At 35.0% G+C, this 4,989-nt stretch overlaps 1 non-coding gene across 1 annotated transcript; it reads right to left on the bottom strand.

Moving 5' to 3' along the window:
- Positions 1-513: 513 nt before the first annotated feature.
- On the bottom strand, positions 514-620 carry LOC117913713. Its single transcript, XR_004651148.1, has one exon. It is a non-coding gene; the product is annotated as a small nucleolar RNA R71 (small nucleolar RNA).
- Between the last annotated feature and the right edge of the window lie 4,369 nt (positions 621-4,989).

Raw genomic sequence — 4,989 nt, 5'->3', positions numbered from 1 at the left:
TGTATGAGATGTACAAGGAGTTTGGACTTAGTACCAATCAACCTTAATATCAACAAAACACTGCGAAAACTAAATTGGAAACGCAAGCAACAAGTAATTCAAGAGGTTCCTACAATGGGGGATGAGAATCATGGTGATAATGGAGTCCCAAACAGGGCACTCAAGGATTATTCTGTTCCTAATGTGAGTGTCTCAAGCATTCGAAGACCACTCATCCAAGCTAACAATTTTGAGATCAAACCGGCAATTATTCAAATGATTCAATCTTCGATTCAATTTGGAGGATTGACCAATGATGACCCTAATCTACATATTGAAAATTTCTTATAAATTTGTGATACCTTCAAGCATAATGGTGTGACCGATGATGCAATAAGACTTCGATTGTTTCCATTCTCTCTAAATAAAAAGGCTAAGGCATGGTTAATTTCATTACCTCCGAGGACAATTACTACATGGGATGGACTGGTTAACGTTTTTCTTGCTAAATACTTCCCATCGGTAAAATATGCAAATATGAGGAATGATATAACTAACTTTTTACAGCAAGAACAAAAGTCTCTTTATGAAGCTTGGGAGAGGTTCAAAGATCTTTTAAGAAAGTGCCCACACCATGGCTTACCAATGTGGATGTAAGTGCAAACGTTCTACAATAGTTTGCACCCTAATACTCAAACCATGGTGGATGCAGTAAGCGGAGGAGCTTTTATTAATAAGACACTAGAGGAGGGATATCGGCTTATAGAAGTGATGGCTACCAATAATTTCTTAAAGTCTACGGATAGAAATGCACAAAAGAGGACAACCGAGGTTCATGATATCGATGCTTTTAATAATTTGGTTGCTTAAGTTGTAATTTTAAATAATAATTTTAAGAAACTAAATGTTGCTGCCATTTCTAATTTAGTTTGTGAAAATCGTGCAGGTAATCATCCTAGCTTGGAGTGTCAAGTTGAAGGTCCATATGAAGCAAACTCATCTAAACAAGTGAACTATGTGGCCAATAATCAACGTTAATACATTCCCAACTCCAACTATTTCAACCAAGGGTGGAGGAATCATTCGAACTTCTCATGGAGTAACAATGCTCATATGAAAAAACCACCCTCCGGTTTCCAATCTTAAGAGAAGAAGCCAAGCTTGGAAGAAGTTTTCACCCAATTTATGTAAAAGACTAACGATTTTATTGATGATACTAAAGCAAATTTCAGGAACCAAGGTGCAAGTATTCGCAACCTTGAGCATCAAGTGGGAGAGATTTTCTAAGTTATTGATGGAGAAAACTCAAGAAGCACTTCCTAGTATCACTAAAACAAATCCTATGGAGCATGTAAAGGCCATAACTCTTATAAGTGAGAAGGAGTTAGAACAATCAAAGGAGGCCGAGCAACAAGCAAATAAGGAAGATACTTTAGCTCCCAAGGAACAAGTTACTTGCCCTCCTATACATTCATCTACTCTAAAACCATCATCTAATGCCATCCATTTTCCTCAAAAGCTGAAAAAACAAAATTTAGATAAGCAATTTTATAAATTTATTGGTATTTTTAAGAGTTTACATATCAATCTTCCTTTTGTAGATATGCTAGAGCAAATGCTGAAATATGCTAAATTCTTAAAGGAGGTGTTATCAAATAAGAGGAAATTGGTGGACAATGAGAAGGTGATGCTCATTGAAGAGTGTAGTACCATTCTTCAAAGGAAGCTTCCTCCTAAGCTAAAAGATCCAGGGAGTTTCACTATACCTTGCACTATAGGTGATTTTGATTTTGATAAAGTTTTATGTGATCTTGGTGCAAGTGTTAATTTGACGCCTCTTTCTATTTTCAGGAAACTTGAACTAGGGGAAGTGAAGCCCACTACGGTATGTTTGCAGCTTGCAAATAGATCTATCAAACATCCAAGAGGCATTATTGAGGATGTTTTGGTAAAAGTGGATAAGTTTATATTTTCGACTGATTTTATTGTATTAGATATGGAAGAAGATCGGGAAGTTCCACTTATATTAGGAAGACCTTTTCTTGCTACAGGTAGAACTCTTATAGATGTTCATCAAGGTAAGTTGATTTTAAGGGTTCAAGACAAGTTACATTTAATGTTTTTTAGGCTATGAAATTTCCATATGATGTTGATGCATGCTTTGCAATCAGTGTTTTGGATAGGGTGGTAGCTGAAACATTTCATAAAACTTTTCCTACTTCACCTTTAGAAAATTGTATAATGAATGGTAGAACTTTAGGAACTCTTTGTGATGATGATGATATAATTGAATGTGTTAATAATCTTGATGCATTGCCAACTTATAAGTTTCCAAGAAAGTTAAAATTTGAGGAATTAGAGGCCATTCATGTTAAAAATCATACATTAAAGAAGAAGCCTCCTAAACTTGAACTTAAATTATTGCCATCTTCATCTCAGGTATGCTTTCTTAGAAGATTTTGGTTTTTATCCTATTATTAATAACTCTTCGTTGAATGATTTGGAGGAGGAAAAACTATTAAGAGTTTTGAGGGAGCATAGGAAAGCTATTGGATGGACTATTAATGACATCAAGGGAATAAACCCATCGATTTTCATGCATAAGATCCTATTTGAAGAAAACTACAAGCCAACAATTCAACCACAACGAAGATTGAATTCATCTATGCAAGAAGTGGTTAAAAAAGAGGTTGTGAAGCTTTTGGATGCAGGTATAATTTATCCAATCTCCGATAGTACATGGGTAAGTCCAGTTCAAGTAGTTCTTAAGAAAGGATGTATAATTGTAGTGAAGAATGATAACAACGAACTTATTCCCACAAGAACGGTAACCAGTTGGAGAGTTTGAATTGATTACCGGAAGCTTAATGATGCCACAAGAAAGGATCACTTTCTTTTACCCTTCATTGACTAAATGGCGGAGAGACTTTCCGATCATGATTATTATTGTTTTCTAGATGGATATTCGGGATACAATCAAATCCCCATAGTACCGGAAGATCAAGAGAAGACCACTTTTACATGCCCATATGAAACTTTTGCATACCGACGAATTCCATTCGGTTTATGCAACGTTCCAAACACTTTTCAACGTTGCATGATGTCCATTTTCTCCGATATGATTGAAAAATACATTGAAGTGTTTATGGATGATTTTTCTATTTTTGGTTCTTCTTTTGATGATTGCCTTTCTAATCTTTCTTTGATTTTGCAGTGATGTGTTGATACAAACTTGGTTTTAAATTGGGAAAAATGCCATTTTATGGTAAGAGAAGGTATTGTGTTGGGACATCGAATTTCTATAAAAGGAATTGAGGTGGATCGTGCCAAGATAGATGCGATTGAGAAGCTGCCACCACCTACAAATGTTAAGGGAATTAAAAGCTTTCTTGGTCATGCAGAATTTTATAGAAGATTCATTAAGGACTTTTCAAAAATTTCTAAACCTCTTTGTGATTTCTTGGCTAAGGATGCAATTTTTTATTTTTCTAAAGAATGTTTAAGTGCTTTTGAAACTTTTAAATGCTTTTGAAACTCTTAAATCTAAACTGATATCTTATCTTATTATTGTTGCACCTGATTGGGAATTGTTTTTTACATTGATGTGTGATGCTAGTGACTTTGCTATAGGTGTTGTTTTAGGGCATCAGAAATGTAAAATTTTTCATGTGATTTATTATGCTAGCAAGGTTTTAACAGAGGCTCAAGTAAATTATGCAACTACTGAAAAAGAACTTTTAACAGTTGTGTATGCTTTTGACAAATTTCGGTCTTATTTGATAGGTTCTAAGGTGATTGTCTATACCGAGCATTCAGCTTTGAGGTATTTGTTTGCTAAGAAGATGCAAAGCTAAGGCTACTTCGTTGCATCTTGCTGCTACAAGAATTTGATTTGGAAATCAAAGACAAGAAAGGAACCGAGAATTTAGTTGCAGATCATCTTTCTCGGATGAATCATGTGGAACCTAATGAAGCAGTTGATGATGATATTAATGAAAGATTTCCTGATGAGTAGCTTTTTTTAGTTGAAGAAGTGCCATGGTATGCAGATATTGTTAACTATTTGGCTAAGAAGATTTTGCCTTCCGAGCTTACTTATCAAAGGAGGAAGAAGTTTTTCTCAGATCTCAAGTACTATATATGGGATGATCCTTTCTTATATAAGCAATGTGCCGATCAGATAATTAGGAGATGTGTGCCAGAAGAGAAGATGGAGAGTATTCTACATCATTGTCATTCCCGTGAAGTTGGAGGACATTTAGAGCTACTGAAACTGTAGCCAAAGTTTTACAATCAAGATTTTATTGTCATTCTCTTTTTAAAGATTCATTTAATTTTGTTTCCAATTGTGATAGATGTCAAAGGGTTGGGAATATATCTAGGAAAAATGAGATGCCTCTAACTAATATTTTAGAAATAGAATTGTTTGATGTATGAGGTATTGATTTTATGGGTCCTTTTCCATCCTCTTATGCTAATCGTTTTATTTTGGTTGCTATAGATTACGTTTCCAAATGGGTTGAAGTTGAGGCGCTGCAGACCAATGATGCTAGGGTGGTGGTTAAATTTCTTAAGAAGAACATTTTTGCAAGATTTGGTACACTAAGAACTATCATAAGTGATGGGGGATCTTATTTTTGTAACAGTCAATTTGAGTCACTATTGGGTGAATATGGAGTAACACATCGTATAACTACTCCTTATCATTCGCAAACAAGTGGTCAAGTTGAGGTATCTAATCATGAGCTCAAGCGAATTATGGAGAAAACAATTAATTCTTCTAGGAGGGATTGGTCAAGTAAGTTGGATAACGCATTATAGGCTTATAGAACTGCATTCAAGACACTTATTGGGATGTCCCCATATCAATTGGTTTATGGTAAATCATGTCATCTTCCGGTTGAGTTGGAGCAAAAATCATTTTGGGCTGTTAAATTCTTGAATTTTGACTTACGAACTGCAGGAGAGAAGTGATTGTTACAATTAAATGAGATCGAAGAGTTCCGTAAT

This window comes from Vitis riparia, chromosome 4 (assembly GCF_004353265.1).
Source record: "Vitis riparia cultivar Riparia Gloire de Montpellier isolate 1030 chromosome 4, EGFV_Vit.rip_1.0, whole genome shotgun sequence".
NCBI classification, from domain to species: Eukaryota; Viridiplantae; Streptophyta; class Magnoliopsida; order Vitales; family Vitaceae; genus Vitis; species Vitis riparia.
Note: the sequence above shows the minus strand (reverse complement) of the source record. Positions and strands in the feature narration are given on the sequence as shown.